General features: G+C 44.0%; 1 protein-coding gene and 1 long non-coding RNA gene across 2 annotated transcripts in view; both read left to right on the forward strand.

The window, feature by feature from the left end:
- Window positions 1–19,068, forward strand: part of Rora (RAR-related orphan receptor alpha) — a 734,843-nt gene that overhangs the window by 213,962 nt on the left and 501,813 nt on the right. The window lies entirely within an intron of this gene.
- Window positions 1–19,068, forward strand: part of Gm31262 — a 100,599-nt gene that overhangs the window by 43,998 nt on the left and 37,533 nt on the right. Inside the window, exon 1 of the long non-coding RNA XR_379583.4 lies at window positions 1–19,068. This exon is cut by the window's left edge and continues 43,998 nt beyond it; it is cut by the window's right edge and continues 29,366 nt beyond it. This is a non-coding gene — a long non-coding RNA (predicted gene, 31262).

Here is a 19,068-nt window from a genome sequence, read left to right on the forward strand (position 1 = left end):
GTCTCATTTAATGAGTCTCGGGCTTATCTGGGCCATTTTCCTTTAAAACTGAACATTCACCAGGGGATTGTCCCATCCCCTCATCCCCTCGGAATGAGCTTCCTACCTCAAACTCTGGTTTTTCCGGGATGTTCTTAGGTTTCGCCACTCAGTGGCTGTCCGATATTTTGTTACCCTCTTCTAGTCTTTATCCTTTATGGCTCCCAAACCTTTGAACAACCTTTCTGGGCATTGCTCATAAGCACCAGGATACAGCAAGCCTGCGGGTAGATGCTAGTGATCATGGAAGCCACTCTCTGTTTTGGAGAATACACTCCTTCCTTGCAAACAATCCTAACCAAAACATGTCTGGGAATGATGACACACTTCTGCCTCCTCTTGGAGATCTGCAGTGCAAAGAGCCACATCTTGCTATTTCCTGAAACTGGGAGACCATGGAAGCCTTGGTTGGGACCCCTTTTCCACAGTGACTTAAGATGAGGTTCCATGAGGACAGCAGTGACAGTAACCCTAGTACCAGCAGGGACTTCTTCAGTAGTAGCAGAGCAGTAGCCTGGGCTTTGTGTATGTGAGTTCTTCTTATGACCGCAGAACCAGGTTAAGTTCAGTGCCATGTTCAAGAGGAGAACCTGAGACCCCAGGAAATTAAGCAACTCCTACTTAGGATACAAATAAGAAAAGGGGGGAGAGTTGAGCCCAGGTTGGCTCTTGTATTACATCTGTAGTCCCTTTGTTGAGCCTGATATTCCAGGCCCCAGAGGTCTCTGCTTGTTCCTGAAGTGAGATGGCATGATTGAAGTCCTTTCCCACTCCCCCCTGGTTTCTCCATAGTCCATGTAAACTGTATGTATTGTACTGGAAACAGGCCCTTGGGGGAGGGGGAGGGATCCATTTCCCCAATATTCTGTTCTGCCCACTTCAATATCACTAAAGTTTCTTCACTTCAAATGTTTTTGTCTTAATATCTCAACTTCCAAGTGTAGCTTCATCCATGCATTTTAAATGCTCTCCGCACTGCTGATTAAGGCATTTTACAGTTTGATGTGAATTTGTAACTGGTTTTCCAAACTGCAAGACAGGAAGGATTAAAACAACAGCAACAAGAACTAATCCTTGCCTAGTAGGAAAGTCCCTCCCCAGATCCTTGGATTAAAGTAGAATCCATCAGCAGGGTTTCCTTGTCTTCTGAGACTGAGATTGGTCTCAGGTGGGGAAGCTTCCAACACCCAGGCATGGCAAGTCCATTCTTTAGGGATATCGCCTGCACCTCCTGTATTTATTGATAGGCACACTCATTCTCTCGATGGTAGTGATTAATGAGATGCTTACATCTTACTTTTCAGTAGTTTAATGAGCTGCAGGCTATGGGGGAGATCCGGTGGTGGCTGAGAAGCAGATGCCGGAGGAAGATGCAGAAAATGAATCAGAGGGTATAAAAAAAATGAGGTTTTTTAACAGATTAAAATATCTCTGATTTAAAACCACCTCAAAACAAACCTTGGCAAGGCAGGAGTGTTAAAAAAAAAACTCCCTGAGATCTTTCTGGGGGAGAAAAGCCCCTCTTCCTTTTCATGAACAATGCTGTTGGTGGTGGCTACCCATTTGTCTTCCTAGCCTCTTGGCCTAGTCTGTGCTAGCTATGTGAAGTGAAAAATTGATCAGAAAAATGGAATTTGCTCCCTGCTTTGTGCTTATAGCTGAAGTAGTTCATCATATTGGGGCTTAGAATAAGTGTGTCTAATCTACACTTAATTTTGCCTTAAACAGCTGGACTCGTGACCCTAGTTAACCTTTGTTTCCCATTCTTCTTTCTTCCTTTGGAAATGATGTTCACAGAATACAGATTTGGAAAGGTATAAATTCTAAGGTCCTAAGAAGACAGGAATAGAAGCCAAAGTGACCTCAATATATCAAAGGCAAAGCTGAAGTGCAATGGGGACAAATGGAAGGTAGGATTCGATGTCCACTGTGTGACCTCACAGACTGCACTTGCCAGACACTGTGTGGCAGGAAAGCCTCTTGCTTGTTGACACGAGGAACCTGCACCAGTGACTTGAGGACCTGCTGGGACAAGGGAATAAGCCAAGCGTCTTGCCCCCAGTTAGCTTGTAGCTTCCCTGCCATCACCTGCAGGAACCAGCTAGCCAGCTCCGCGCTGTTTGTTTTCTCATTTTCTAGATGTGGAAGTGGTGGCACAGGCCAGTAAAATAACTCTCTCAAGTGTTCCTTTAGTTCCTGATTTAGCCAGCTTCGGACAGTGTCCTTTCCACTTGACCAGGAACGTGTCCTTATAGATTCTATAATATAGAGTTGTGGGTTTAAAAAACCAACCCAGTTCCTGGTTATATTAACTCTGATTTTTGCTCAAGAATGAGAAATAACGTTTTTGGTGCACTATACATTAATTACAATGTAAAAGAAAACAATGATTAGGAGAAACTGAAACAAGTCCGAAGAGCAGCAAAAAGCAAGCTGAGAAATTCAAACCAGGTTTCTTGGGAAAAGCTCGAGGTGTTTGGGATTGCTTAGCTAGAAGGAGCACAGCTATGGGCGAGGGATGGACTCATGGCCTAGAAACATCTTAAGCCAATAAGGAAGATTTACATTTTACATAAATATGTGCAGGTTACAGAGCATTTCCAGGTCAGGAATCTTGGTTTCTCACCACCATCATCAGGGGCAGGAGTCAGCAAAGTTTTTCTGTAACAGGCTAGAGAGTTAAATGTGTTTAGCTTGGCGGGCCACATAGTGTCACTCTACTGTGCTGTTGTAGGTCACAGAAGCAGCCAGTGCTGTTTCCAAAGCAGTTAAGCATAACTGTTACCCAATAAAACTTTATTTATAATAAGGAGTGACAAGCCAGGTTTGGCTCACAGATCACGGGCCAAACAGGCATGCATGTTATTATGAACACCGAAATATGAAAGAAAATATGCATGTGTACTTTTCATATATGAAATCTACACATGAAACTATTGACATGTATTTTCCATGCCTACGAAATTGAATGCAAATAAACCCCTGTGACACAGGTGAGGGAAGTGGAGCTCAGAAAAATCGCTTGCTTTGTCCAGCAATGGGCCCTGGGACTAGAGCTCTCCTTCTCTGGGTCATACTGTGTTGCTCAGTACACTCAGCTCAGCTTGTATTTCCATAGAGATTTCAGTATAGTTTATCATCTCACGAGGCTGTCAGTAGCTTATGGGGGGAATTAAATTTGGAGCCTGTGAATCAGGAGACTTGACAGCAACCTGATGTAGTAAATGGTATCTACCTGGCATTTGAGAAAGGGCATGTTGTCCAAAACATTCAAGGACTGGGGGATACCACTCTCCTAGATAGAGAAATTCTCTGGTATGTGTGAGGCCTTGTGCTTAGTCTCCACCACAGGAAACAAGAAAGCAAGCAAAAGAGGGAGGGGAAGAAAGAAAAGAGGAAGGAGAAGAGAGAAAAAGAAAAACAGTTATTTGTGAATCTGAATTTTCTCTTATTCGGTTATCATTTGCAGGCAGGTTGATTTCATATGAAGGACAGCATTGCTGTCCTTGGAGGGAGCAAATAAAGTAGTTTACTAATTCATTCGTACACTTACCTCGTTGGAGCTGAGTTTTAATTAGCAAAGGCTGGGATAGAAAAGTTAAAAAGACAGGAGGAACAACTTAGCGTTCCTGGGGCCTGCAGGGTAGGATGGAAGGCTGTAAGCAGACGTTGTGTAATTGGGGTGTCCCATAGGAACAGATGGGGAAAATTAATATTGTCAGCTAAATTCACTGCATTTACAGACCCATCTTCTTGTTCATATTTTTGCTGCGGCTCCTGATGAGCCTGGTGAGGCTGAGCACAACACACCCCGCCCCAACCTCACCCCGCCCCACATGGTCCCTGTACAAAGCCATCTATGCATGGACTGCCACACCCTTTGAATTCATGCAATACACCCTTCAGTATCTGGGAAATGACCTACAGCCTGGACACCTGAACAGAGATCCCTTCTGCTACAGTGTGAACCCTGAATTCTATATGCCTGCTGACCAGCTGAATACTGAAGAGCTTTGAACAGTGATGTTCCCCCCCCCCACTGCAAACACACACACACACACAAAACAAAACAAAGAAACAAAACATTGTCCTCTAAACAATCTGTGAGCAAAGTGTCCTGATCAGACATGAGAAGCAGGGACATTGAGGCTTATAGGCTCATAGTAAGAGTTGCAGAGATAGCTCATCAGAACCGGGCTTTCTATGAGCTAGGACTGGGGCATCTCTGGGAAGTGGCAGCACTTGATCGCTGGGTGGTTGGACAGATCTGTGCCTTTTCTATGTGTTCACTTGGTTTTTCATCCCTCTGTCAAAATACCTGAGCGAAAAGGTCACTTTAAAAAGGAAAGGCTTGGTTGCCGAGGTTTCATTTTGTGATGGCTGGCTTTATAGTTTCTGAGCCTGCTATGAAACTGAACATCATGGTGGATGGGTATGGTGACTCAAAGCTGTCCCCTTCCTCATAGTCAGGAATCAGAGCGGGAGGAAAGCCAGGCACATGATGTGCCCCTCAAAGGCAAGTCCTTAGCGACTTATTTCTTCCAGCTAGGCCCTACCCTGCCATTAATGCACAAATCTATCAGTGAATTAATGCCACGACCAATTCTGAGCTCCCGTGATCCTATTTCCTTTCTGGACCTAGCCAAGGACAAAGCCTTTGGAGTTCTACTTTATATCCAACCCATCATGCCATGCAATAGGCTTCATGGGTTCCCTCCTGATAAGAGGACAGTGAGGGGAGACCTGGAGAAAACAGGGCAGGCTCCCTGCAAGTGAGTGGGCCATTCTTCATGAGGCTCCACAAGCTGAACTGTGGATGAAGAGTGTTTGCTTCTGTTTACACAGAGAAGCCTTAAGTGGGCACTTTAACAAGCATGGGTAAGCCTGTGCCAATTACGGTTCAAACCTATACATTAGAATGTTCCTGAGCCCACCCCTCAGCAATGGACAGAGTGATCCCGTGTATTTAATAGGTGTTAAGTAGCTGGTTCCTCTTACTGTTTCCTCCTCCTCTTCTTCTTCCTCCTCCTCCTCCTCTTCCTCTTCCTCCTCCTTCTTCTCCTCTTCCTCTTCCTCCTCCTCCTTCTTCTCCTCCTCCTCCTGTTCCTTCTCCTCTTCCTCTTCCTCCTTTTCCTCTTCTCCCTCTCTTCCTTCTTCTCTTCTTCCTCTTCTTCCTCTTCTTCTCTTCTTCCTTCCTTTTCTTCTAAGTATTCTTTTTCTTTATTGTAGAAAACCTTTATTAGACAGATATTCCATTGAAAAAAATTTCCCCTAGTCTCTCCTTGAGAAATTCAGAGGAAACTCTACTCTCTTCTCCTGTTTCGACTTACGTTTTTATTTCAGACTCCAAATGCATACCTGAAGTAAATCAGGTGCAGGTGTGTGTACTTCAGAATGGCTACAAGACTAGTGCGGTGCTCAGCCCTTAAGAGCCCTTACTTCTCTGGCAAAGGACTTGAGTTCAGTTCCCAGCATCTACACAAGGAAGTTCACAACCGTTTGTAACTCCAGCTCCAAGGGATCTGATGACTCAGACGTCTGTGGTCACCTGCACTCAGAAGCATATACCCACACACAGACATACACATAAATTGAAAAGTAGACAATAGAAAAAAATAGATTGAGAAAATAGACAACAGATGCAGAAATTCTGTGGTTCTTAACGCTGTCAGCTTTCAGGCTAGCATAAGAATCCTTTCTCAGATCTGAAACCCTCAACTTAGAACCCAGAAACGCTGATAGCTGTCATAAGCTCATGTGTTTGAATTCTTGTTCCCTAGCTGGGACCTTTCCCTATTTGGGAAACATTGGGAAATATGGCTTTGTTGGAGGAGCTGAGGATGTGTGACTCATGCCTTCCCTTAGGTGCTCTCTGCTTCCCACATGTGGATCCAGATGTGAGTTCTCAGCTGTTCCTGCTCTCACACCTTCATCCCAATATCATGGCCTCTAGTCCTCTGCAACCATAAGCCCAATTAAACACTTAAAAAAAAATAAGCTACCTTGGTCATGGTATTTTATCACGGCAACAGAGAAGTCACTAACACCTGTTAAGATCTAAAAGAAAAGAAAAACAGATTAATAAGGTAGTAGATGCTATAAAGACAAGCAATTAATGTGAAAGAGGATGTGGGGGGGGAGGGGAGATCCAAAATAAAGATATGACGTCAGAAGTCCATTCTGTGTCAGGAGAAGGGGCTGGATTCATAGCAGGGGCTCTGGGTTCAAATGCTTCCTCTTGCCCTCACCTACAGAGCCTGAAGTGCTCGCTGGACCTTCAGGTTTCTTTTATATTATGTAGAGATCATCATAAAAGCCCTACAAAGTATTTATGTGGCATAAGTGGGCGAAGCTACTTGGCTCAAAAAAAAAAAAAAAAAAGCCTAGAAACTAGGTTTATTGGTATAAGGAAGAAGGAGAAGAGCTTTAGGGAGTGTTCCAGTTAAGTTTTCTGTTGCTATGAAGAAAAACACTGACCAAAGCAACTTGGGCTTAAAACTGTGTACTTGGCTTCCACTTCCAAGTTATCGTCTGCTATCATCAAGGCAGGAACTGAAGCAGAAACACATGGAGGGACACAGTGTGCTGGCTCATTCTCTAGCTGGCTCATAGGGTCATGCTTAACTGGTTTTCTTAAACGCTTAAATGGTTCAGGATCACTTGCCCAAGGGATAGTGCTGCCTGTAGTGGACTGGGCCCTCCAGCGTTAATAAGCAGTCAGGATGGTTTTACATAGACACGCCCACAGGCCAATCTGATCCAGAGATTTTTCAGTTGCAGTCTTCCCCTTCCCAGGTGAATCTAGGATATGTCAAGTTAACACACACACACACACACACACACACACACACACACACACACACACACACACACACACACACTAACTAGCATGGGGTAGAGTTCAGGGGCGGGGGGGGGCTGAATTCTTTGGCTGTTTGAAGTCAATAATCTCAAATCCAGGTCCTGAAATCATGGAATCTTCTTACTGTACATAGACATGACTTAGCACCAGACTAATCTTATGAGCCTAGAAGAGTCTGGGATGTGTAGAGATGGATATTCTGGGGGTGGAGTGATTATGGTACTTCAGTGGACTCCTCTTGAAGATAACCCTCCCCACGATGTCATTCAGTTTACAGTTCAGTGCTCCCTGCAAAATCTCTATGGGAAAGTATCCTGTCTTCTCTCAAGAAGAAGTAATTCTTCCCCCAAAGTCAGGTACTTCCATAAAGGAGACTTCTATGGACTCCTCCTCTTCTTTGTAACTTGCCATCTAACAGGGGCCAGTTAAAATGTAACTCAAAACACATGCTGCAAGCTTGTTTCTCTCTGCCTAAATCTGAGTTTAATAAAAAGTAGCAGTGAAGCATGTGTTTAAAATGAAGCGGTGCAGCTGGGGGCAGAGACTAAAAGGAAACAGGGCACTTTCTTAGTTGTGTCTTTCATTTTTCATGTGCAGAGAATTTTAAGACTCAATTGTTCCCTCCAAAGTTGTGGCCAAATCTGGGTAACTACCTATGTCCGGTCTTTATTTCCTATGGATAAACACTATATCGATACTGAGGGAACCAATGTCCAAAGCTATAAATGTCCGTTAGCAGATTAAATAATTACCATCTTCTGTACATGTTGGTTGTCCAGGTTGATAATGTCAGGACTAGCAGAGCGCCACCTCAAGAGTGAACTAGGGCATTACGTAGTCAGCTGTAGAAAGTGTTAAGCCCTCTTGGATTGTGGCTCTGGATTTGTGAGGTCTAAATATCTTCAGGACCAACCAGATTCTTTCCATTAATAGCTTCATTAAGAGCATCCATTTGTCACAAATCAGTGATTCATCTTGGGTTTATTATGGTGTGAATAAACTTGATTTATTGTTCTTGTCTGAGTTATAAAGATGTAACGAAGGAGCGATGTCTTGACGTAACTGTCTACCCCAAGTTGCATGTGATTGTTTAAGAAGAGGGCCATGCCAGAACTGTGGGTTTTCATTGTTTTAAGAAAGTATTTGAAGCAAGGTAATGCTATAAAGAAAACAGAGTGACTGAGGCATACTTTGTGAGACCCAAGAATATGGCACTGACATCTTTCTCAGTTCTAGAGATGCCTTTCTCGCTGTGACATCAGAAGCAACACCTAGGAGCTCATGGCCAGTGCACAGAATGTCCCTGTGAGGCTGCTTTTTGATCCTCTTAAAAAGACACCAGGATCCTATCCCAAGACCGCTACTCAGATGACTGTCTAAACCCAATTAACACTCAAAGACACCACATAGTAAACTTGGTTCTACCTCTTAATATCAGAGGAATAAACCACTGGGTGGCTTCATTTAAGAAATGTGTGTGTGTGTGTGTGTGTGTGTGTGTGTGTGTGATAGCAAGTCTGTTCTCTTACAAAGAAGCCAGGGCTGCAAACTTTAAGCTGCTTTGGACTCATACATTCTTCCTATAATCCATTTTTTGCTCCTTGTTAGTCACATTGGGCAGCTATTCTCCTTACCCATACTTTCACCAAAATGGGCTTCAAGAAAGCATCCAGACAGAGCGTGGGACAGAGAACACCTTGTGAAGATTCTTCTTCCAAAAGTGTTAGTGTTGAAAAGCTTTCAGGACTCAAAGGGATGAATCACCCATGGCATATAACATTCTGTCAGATCCATATTCTAATTTGCCACTCACAGCAGTCTTGGGAAGAAAGTCTGTTTTGAACTCCACTTAAGAGATGCCGAAACCAAGGCTCATCTGAGGCAGTTGCTGAGAGCTGCCAAGCTGCAGGCCCTGGCTTTTTTCTTTATCCTTTCTAAGTACATGAACCAAGTACTTGTCCCTGGTCAGAGACAGCAGGGAAAGACACCAATATGTTCCTGTTACATTTTTACCTCATTGGTGACCAGATCTTTCCTGTTATTTGTGGTTGGTGTACTGGGGAAACTTTGAGAATAATATGCCATACTTATCACACACACAACCATGTAGAGAGCAGCCAGAGGCCCTAAGCCTAGTTGAGATAAAGAACAAGTTATTTCACCCATAGGCTTTTGTCCTTTCTTGCAAATGATTGTGTAAGTTCCCTGGCTGTCGCTATAAATCACAGGCTTGGTTTCCCTCTTCCTTCTGGTAATCAGACCTGTTACATTAGGAGTCAAGAAAGCAGTGTAATGTCTGGTGAGGCCCTGTCCTCAGAGCCAACCTGGGTTTTCTCTCATCCTTGTGCCTTTCAACATCTGCTCCCTTAGAAACTCAATGGGCCCCTGGCCTGTGGGTATGGAAGGAGGAGCGTGGTCTCTTGAAAGCCTATGCTAAGCATCTTCAGCTCTCATACACTCAATGATTTTAGAACAAAGTTGATCAAAACACAAATGTATGCAATAACTTAATGAATAAATAGAGGTAGAAAATTTATCAGCAATTCATTGCTTAATGGGATATCTGGTTCTTTTTTTATTAGTTCAGCTACTCACTGTTCAGTTACTATCAATAAATGTCCAATATCAGTTCTATTAGAGTCTAATTTTAGCTTCTGTGCCGGAAATGCAGAGAGATGCTATCTACTGCGTACGTGATGGGAGTAACCAGGGTTACTTTTAGAGCGGTGTTGCCTTTGTCTTTGAATTTTTTAACTATGTGCTAAAATAATCCACATGTGAACAGTGGTAGTGATCTGCCAGGGGCTAAATGGTTAGGTCTTTTTTTTTTTTTTTTTTTTTGTGCAAAACAAATAATTGCAGGCTATCTTGTGGTAGGCTTTGGCTATGTAGGACTCCTGCTGTTACTGGGGAAACTGAGGTTCCCTTCGGGCATCCTTAGTCCCCTTAGTTAATTTAGGAACAGACGTGAGCAAAGCTCAATGACAATTTAATTGCAGTCAGAGAGAAAAACAATAGGAAGGCAAGCTGTCAATCTCAGCAGCTTCCAGAGGAAGGGAGATGGAGGGAAGAGAGGAAGGCAGAGCCTTCAGTTTGTGGAGGTTGTCGAGCAGCTGCATGGTAAAAGGAGCAGGGACTTCAGAGAAAAGAGGGAAAGCCCAGAGTGGCAAGGAAAGCAAGCTTAGCCTTCCTACAGCATCCAAGCCACGTAAGGCAGCTCCATAGTGCTGCCTGCAGGAAGTGGCTGCACGTGCCTGCAGTGAGAAGGGCTTCTGTAAGAGAAAGGTACATTATCTCATTAAGGGGGTGATAATGCTTCCCACCTCCTTTTGGTAGCTTGGAATGATAGTCTCCATCCAGGACTAGAGATAACACTTAGAACCAAGCCCATATAATTTGAATGGCAGTAAATACTAGGGAAACAGGAGGTGGGATGAAAAGCCTCATTGGTCTGAGGCCACTACCTTCCTGTGTGCCATGCTTGGTCTTTGGCTGTTTAATGCCACTTTGGAGGGTGGTGGAGACTTTGAGAGGTAGGATTTAAGGTGGGAAGTAGGGCAGTGGGCTATAATAGGTCCCCATTGTTCTCATTTTTCTGACTTCTACAGTGCAGTAAAGAATCTCCACTTGACGTCACGTGATGCCCAAGCACGTGGAGTCAAGCAACCATGGGCCAAGTCCTCTGTAGCATGAACAAAATATATCCTTTATCTCTTTCTTAAAGCTGTGTCTGCCAGGTATCTGGTCCCAAAGGACTTGATGGATTCTACCCCTGCCTTCCAGAAGCACTTGTTAATCATTCCGTTGAATAATTCGTTTTTTCTGAATCTACGTCCAAAAGAACTACCACAGAGAGGGCAGAGATGGCTCAGTTGTTAAGAGCACTCACTAGGTTACCCAGACCCAACAGGGCATGCATGACAGGAGCCATAACATGGCTGTCCTCTAAGTGACTCTACCAGCAGTTGACTGAGACAGATGCAGATACTCACAGCCAAGCATTGGGCTGATGTCAGGGACCCCTATGGAAGAGTGAGGGGAAAGGATTGAAGAAGCTGAAGGGGATGGCGGCCCCATAGGAAGAACAACAGTGTCAACTGACCTGGACCCCTTGGGAGCTCTCAGAGACTAAGCCATCAACCAACAGGCTGGTCAGATCTCCCCTCCTCCGCACATACTTAGCAGAGGACTTCTCTGTCTGGCCTCAGTGAGAGTATGCACCTAATAATACTGTAGAAACTTGATGCCCCAGGGAGGGGGGTACCTGGGGGGTCACCCTCTCAGAGTAGAAGGGGAGGGGGGAAGAACTCTGCAAAAGGGGACTGGGAAGGGGGAAACGTTTGGGATATAAATAAATAAAATAATTTTTTTTTAAAAGAACACTCACTACTCTTGCAGAGGACTGGAGTTTAGTTCCCAGCACCCACATGACTGCTCACAACCACCTGCAACTCCAGTTCCAGGGGATCCAACATCCTCTTTTAGCTTCCTTGGACATTAGGTATGCACATAATACACACACACACACACACACACACACACACCCACATATACATATACATATACGTATATATCAATAAAAATTGCTTAAAGTGTATCACAGTTATTAACAAACTATCATGGCACTAAAAATTACTACTTCCTCACATTGTGAGACACTGGTTAATATGTGTCTACTCCGACGTATTGGCAATCCAGATAAACTGGCCATTTCATTCAGTCTTTTCCCGTCTGACAATGTTGCTACATAATTATGGAAAATGCTTTTATCATATCCCTTAAATACATATTCATCAAGCCTTGTATCTGCAGATTTAGTGCATCGAGGGCATAGAAACTGTGCCCTAATTATCTTCATGATTTAATCAACCAGCCAAGTCAGATTTATTTTGTGTCAGAGAAAGTCTGATTCTAGTTTTCAATGAACACATCTTTCAGAATCCCCGTGAGAACCGTACCACTCCTGAATGTGAATATTAGCATAGAGCTTGACTACAGTGAGATATAGGACGGGAGACTCTCTCTCTCTCTCTCTCTCTCTCTCTCTCTCTCTCTCTCTCTCTCTCAATTTTGCTGAGCAGTTCTTCAGTGAATGCAGGTGAGGTTTGGAGTATACTTTTCTTGCCTCCGTGAACAAGCACTTCAAGGAAGGACTTTGGCTGACCACTCTAACAGGGAAAGAAAGAATTCCCTTTGACTGGGGAGGCGGGCCAGGGCGAGGGGCTGGAATGCACAGAGGCCTGGAGTTAGGAATTAGAGGGCCAGGAAACCATGTCCACTAGCTGCTTTCTCCTTCCTTGCGATCCTTTATGCACCCCACCAGGTGAGGAGACAATCACAGTCAATTAAAAGAAGGCAACTGCCTTTCTCCTCTAACGTCATAAAAGAACTAATACCGCCACACCTCACGGACAAACCACAAGACAGTAAATGCAAACCTCTAAGCTGACCAAAGATGTTGTTGGGTGTTTTAGAGGCTATACCTTTATAAGCACATGTGCACACAAGCATACGTAAATTTATGGTTGAAAGTGAAGTCCTGTGGTTTAAACTGGTGCAGACCTGGGTTTAATCATTCATCTTCTTACTTTCTAATTTCTTTGTAGAAAGTGTGTGTGTGTGTGTGTGTGTGTGTGTGTGTGTATGTGTGTGTATGTTATACTATGGGGTTGTTGGATTAAATGTGATAATTTGAACATGCTTAGCTACATGCTTGGAACTCAGTACTGGACATATGGAGAGGGGTGTAGATGGTACAGATGCATATGGATATATAAATGTAAAAATTATTACATACTAGTCTTTTCTGTCAAACACTGCAAAACTTTGTTTAGGACAAGGGAATCAAATGTTTTTTAAATCTCCCCTGCCTTGTAAAACCTTTATGTAAAGGCTTTAGCCAATCCCCCAGACACTCACCCCCACCCCCACCCCCACCCCCACACACACCTTTTTTCTTTACTCAAAGGCCTTGCTGCCTTCTGGGATCCTAAGCAACCTAACTGGCCATTTTACTCATTCCTTTTGATCTAATTCTCTTAAAATTAGCTAATTGCAAATGACTATGGGCTGGGACCCCAGAGACTAAACAAAAGGCACAGTCATTATGTATTCTGAATAAAAAAACAAATATTGTCATCCAGTCCTGTCCTGTCCCCATCCCCCAATATCCCTCTGTTTCTTGAGTCCTTTTTTTTTTTTTGTGAGCAGTGTACTGTTCTGACTGGAAGTGAAATTGGGCCTTATCCAGACACTTTAATTCATTGGAGTGGTGGCCTCTTTCTTTATAACCCTGAACTCACTTCTAACATAGATATAGGTAGAACTCCCTTGAATTTAATTTTGGACACAGCCCCATCCCATCTCTTATTGTGCTATAAGCAAGTGTTTTAATTTCATCAAGTATGTGTATCACAACAACACTAAACAGTTGTCCTGGTTGGGGTGTAGTGGAGGGTCTTCCTATTTGGAGTTGCTTCTGACAACTTGCTACAAGGCTGTGAGAGACATCAACTGCAAACGCCCAACTGCTGGTTACGATGCTGCCCGTGGCATGGCTGCGACACAGTGCACACAGCTACAGCATCTGCAACATTCTGCCTACTTCAATTCCAGAAAGGTTCTCAATATATACTCCAACTCTGAGTAGACAGGAGAGTGTCAGTTTGCATAAGCCCTCACTGACAACGCTCTCATCTGCCTTTTTTATCTTTGCTAATTGGATACGTTTTAAAGAGTATAAGGCCCCTTAGTTTGCATTTCTTTGATTGTAAATGATGCTTGATACTCTTTATTTCTTTAGATTAAACAAAACTAGCAGTGTGGTGCACACCGCTATTTTCCTTTCTCGGTCACCGGTATTATTTACTCAGTCCGATGTCTGTATCCATGTCGCTCTGTGGTAGAAGGCCTCATGTTCCCAGTTCAGCTTTCCTAAGGCATGCTAGGAGATTTAATCAGCAACTGAAAGAGACAGTGGGGCGCGGCGTGCCCTCCATCCAGGTCCCCGTGGACTCTTCGCTTTGAATCTGCCTGCTGCTTCTCTGACAGGTGTACTTCTTAGCTCCAGAGACCTGGACCAGACAACCCTGAGCCCTCACTCTGTCTGATGTGCCTTGGGACTTTAGACGTTGCCAAAATACATATGGCCTAGAGAATGCAAAAGGTCACAGGATTATTTTTAGAGGGGACAGATAAGGCTCTGTTTTAAGCTTAAGGACTCTAATAAGACACTCTTTTTCTATTATTTGTATGGTAGATATGTGGTCTTTTACTCTGTTTTGTCTCTCTGTGTCTATGTCTCTGTCTGTCTTTCTGTCTTTTTGTGTCTTCCACTGTGTTTCTGTCTCCCCCTTCCATTATATACTTCTAGGACAAGAAGTAAATTCTATTAGTAATGAAATCAGATGTGTCCCAGGGAGTGAAGAACATCTCCTTTGCCAACCCAGAGGTCAAAGAGGATTTTTCTCTCTTTGTAATGAGTTGAATATCCGTCTTGCTTGAGATCTCTTTAGTCTGTGATCCTTAATGTGTGACATTGTCTTCCTCCTACCAATTGTCTTTATCCTAAATTTATTTTTTAATGAAGGGAAAAGATTTTGGAGAGAGAGACAGAGACAGAGACAAAGGAGACAGAGATTCAGAAAGACCAGGAACTTGAAAAGGTGACTGGTCAGTTAGATAAATATTTGTCTGCCCTTCATGGACACACATAAGACCACACGGTCGCCACACCCCCGGCAAGTGTTTAGAGGAGGCAGATATGAATCGAGGATGTCTCTGAGTTTCAGAAGTCTGCCTCTCCCAGCTGCAGTCCTAGAGGAAGCCTGTATTCATAGATCCTCAATACAGCACCAGCGGGACCCTAATTAATGAGTTTGTTTGTTCTTCTTGCCAGCTGGGTACAAAAAGCATTGTCTAGTCTCTAGCCAGTGTGTGTGTGTGTGTGTGTGTGTGTGGTGTTTGGATTTGGAATTCCTAGATCTCAAAGAGATTAGCCAGTTCTTACAGCCTCCGCTGCCCCTCAAGAATTAGTCTAAAAGGTGGAGACATTTTCTTAAAGTGGCTAATAACCAGAAACACCCTTTTTGTTTTCAGGGAAGGGGAGGGGTGCACATATTATAGCCTGTCATGATGATGGATAAGATTGTTAGCCAGTTACATCCTTGTGTTTTCAAGTGACTTACAGAAAGCCAGTTTGGTGACATTGGGAGGCTGCTGGGAATGACTTGCTTGCAGAAGATTAGATCTCCAGCTGGAAGATGCTCTGGATAAAGTGAGCCGTGGGCCGATGGGTCCCTAATTCCCCAGTAGGCTGCCTTGGGAGACACCACTGTATTCCCTTCCTTCAATATGCTACAAGCCCTTTAATCTCTGGATTGCATTGTTTGAGCACAGAGCAAGGCTCCTCCAAACCCAGGATTAAATTAGGAGAAATCCCCCTGCTGCTTCTATTGAATTGAGTTAATATAATGAGTTTATTGTTAAATTAAACAAAATGAAACTTGCCATGTGGAAGAAATATGGCTGACATCACAGTGGGATGCTGGTTTGGTTTGTGGGGTTTTTTTTTTTTTTTTTTGCTGTTGTTTTTTCTCTCCCCTACCCCTTCCCACCTTGCCTCTGAACCGCTCAGAGGTGGCTTTTTGGCTCTGATGTTCCAAGTCTCACATTCTGACTCTGCATCCCAAGGGACATGAGAGCTGACAGTTAGGGCCAGCACTTCAAGCAAAGAGAAAACATGAGCTGTCCTTGGTGGTGGGATACAGTAAGTCTATTTTTGAGAACTGTGCCTTCAAAGAGGCTGATCTGTTAACACATAGACAGGTACCTATTTCCCTCCCCTGGGGGAGAAGCTAACAGGACGCCTCTGCACTGAAAGAGTTAACTCCGTGGCAAGCTAGCCAGTGTAGCACAATGGCGACTTCCTTCTTTTGACTGTAATATGTAAGACCCAAATGCTTTGTCAGCCTCTTGCAGCCCAAGACGTACACAGCCATGAAGTGGATCGTTATTGGCATGCTGTTTCTAAAAGGGAAGCTGGACTCCGAGTTGACTTATTAAGATTTTTCTAGAACATAGTTGTCCCCTTCCCTTGGCTCAGTACTCAGTTTCCAAAGCATTGTTTTCTTCCTTGATTTACATGATGTCTGGGCATTGATCATCTTTAACCCAGCATTGATAGACAAAGGGATCTCACTTGGTAGTCAGGCAAACCAGAGTCAGGTGCTGGGTGAAGCTTCTAGAATGCACTGGATAAGGCTTTTTTGTCTGTATGGAATACTTTAAGTCTCTCCACTGGAGAAGGTCTTGTTTTGGTTTGGGTTTTTTGATGTTGATGTTGTTCCTTCAAATAATTATCTTAAGCTCAGAAGCCACCTGGAACAAACTTCAAACTAATGCTGAGGAAACGGAGGTTAAAGAAGTGAGAGGTTTATATGGTGCGTATCTCTCCAGACCTCCTGCGTCCCTGGCTGCCAGAGGTCCACATGACTCTCTTCTCTCCCATCTCATGTTCCCAAACCTCTCATAAGAGTTTGGAGATGTATTTAGCAACAGTATCACGTGCCCTTTGCCTTTCCTTCTCTGCCTTCTGAACAGCCGCTCTTTACCCAACTCTCCCCCACCAGATTTGTCATCAGTCAGCCAGTTATCGATTCCTTATCCATTTCGCCCTCAACTTTGACCCGCTCAGAGAGTTTGCTGACATCATCTGCCCCACTTACCCCCACATCATCACCTTTGAGCTGAGATCTGGAACTTTCTTTGATGTCATCGGCCTTGTCTTACCCTGACTGTTTCCCTTCAGGAATATTCTCTTGGGTATGATATCAATCCCTGCCTTAGTGTCTCATTAACATTTCTTGACTAGTCACCTAAGACAACTTAATGCCTAGGCTTCGAAATGTGTATGGTTAATGCCTCAAAACGCCCAGTTAACCTTATGTAAACCTGTATCAGCTATGGGGTACGCTGGTGAAAGTGAGATTGGGTAAAACAAACATTCCCATTTAGTAAAAGGAGCGTGTTCTTGTCATCATCATCAAGAAATTCTAACCATCAGATGTGTTTTCCAGAAAGATCTTCTTTAGTTAATAATTTCTGGGGGGAAAAAAACTAATGCTAAGTATAACCCATAATTTTACATCTGTTAAGTGATTTGAACTGTAAAATGTTAACATTCAAAAAAAAAAAAGTTTGCCTTTCCAGCTGTTGATCCTCTCTAAAGAGTTGCAGTTGGCATGCAGGACATCTCTCTGGCAGGCTCACAGAAGCTCTGTGTGCAGGACGCCTCTGTCTTTCTAGCAGGCTCCAGGAAGTTCTATTTTGATGCCTTCCGGGGGCAGGGTAAGTTTTTGTACATAATTCAGCTGCTTTCGCTTCCTTTTAACACACAAAGTCTGGTTAGAATTTACCTCTGTTTACTGCTTTACTTGGAATAGCCAGGTTGTGTTGTCCTCTGTACTTTGAAGGGGGCTACGTTGAAGCTGGAAGGAAGCAGGACCTTCCCGTACCCATTCCCTGTCCCCCACTTTTGCCAGTAATGTAAGACTCCCCTTCCCTTCTTGCCCACATGCACAAACTAGCCCTCGGCCCTCACAGACAGATGGGCAGGAAGTCTTGAGACTGCAGAAGGGACCTGGCTGGCTCAAGTTCCAGCATATATGTGGGGGAAGAAAGAAAGAGCATACGTACAGCCTAGTTTTTAGCTTCCACTGTGGTGAACACCTCCCTCTACGGTGTGCGCATGTAAGTCCCTGAGCCTCAGAGAAGGGCTACCATTCATGCATGCAAACTATGAGGGGGTGGCACTCAGGTGGGGGGGGGGAGGACAGAAATTCTAAATGTGTGAGCTGCCTTTGGGGGAATATGCCTCAGTGGCAGTGTGCTCCCCATTTATTTGAGAACCCGGTCTTCACACACACTCTCTGGGAGCCCTCACAGAGTGTTCTAGTGGAGCCCTGTATGCTGTGAGAATAATTTTTTTCCATCAAACAGTGAGGGGTTTTAATTGCTCAGCAGCCATTTCTCAATGTAAATTATTTTTCATTCCAGGGGTCCATAGAAGATTTAATTTGAAAGAGAATTCTACTGCTTAAGAAAGCATCTTCTTGGTAGCCACCACATGGTGACTTTGAATCTTTCGTCTAGCTCCAGGAGACTGTAAATAACTATAGCAGAATCCAGTGTGGCTGGTTATCACATTTGGAGTCCCCCAGTCCCCCTGAAATCAGCCCAGGCTTACTACCCACAGCCCATCCAAGAATTGTCCTCCCCATAGACTGGGGACCGTAAGAGCTCCAAACTGGCCCTTCTTTCTCTGGGCTACCCACTGTGCTTTCTCATCATCCTGTTTCTCTCACTGAAGGGAAGAGCTGAGCTTTGTCATGCTCATCTCTCCTAGTGTGTCCAGGGTTCTCCAGTATGAACAGAGGCTCTGTGCAGATGGGAACAAGCTCAGGGAGATGTGTAGGGTCTACCAAAGGCACTGAAGCACCTTGGCCTCATGTGCTGGAGGAATGCACACGAGGGAACTTGGCCTAGTAGAAACCCCCAAGGCCAAGCCAACCAACTTCTAGGTCTAACCTCTCCTATAAGATGCTGAGAGACCAGCGGAGCAGCACCCAGCAGATCTCCTTAATTCTATACATAAGAAGGGAATCTCCCATCATTGGTGTGGCTGTTGAGGACCAAACCATTGCACCAGCATCTGCACACATGCATGCTGACACACACACACACACACACACACACACACACACACACACACACACACATCACTCCTCATTCTTTCCATGGAAGGTCAAGAATATGATCTTTAATTAAGCAGGCAAAGTGGTATCCGTGGTATTGTTGCTCCTTCTTCCTTTTCTCTGGCATTTCTCAAAGTTATCGAGGAGAGGGTAATTTGTCCAATGAAGCAAACATTAAGCTTCATTGGTAGGGAGTGTGAATTTGTGCTAATAAAAATGTCCCTCAGTGTCTTCCATTCCAGGGATGGAAGGCTGAGATAATAGGAACTATGAATCTGGTCCTTTTAAATGCAAACTATTATGCAGAATTTATCTATAAGTGTATTTTAAGAAGATAAACATTCAGTGCTCAAGTCTAGCACTGGATTATCTTGTTTTTAAATACATATTTATTTGAATAGCAATGACTCTTGG

Source organism: Mus musculus, chromosome 9 (assembly GCF_000001635.26).
Source record: "Mus musculus strain C57BL/6J chromosome 9, GRCm38.p6 C57BL/6J".
NCBI lineage: Eukaryota > Metazoa > Chordata > Mammalia > Rodentia > Muridae > Mus > Mus musculus.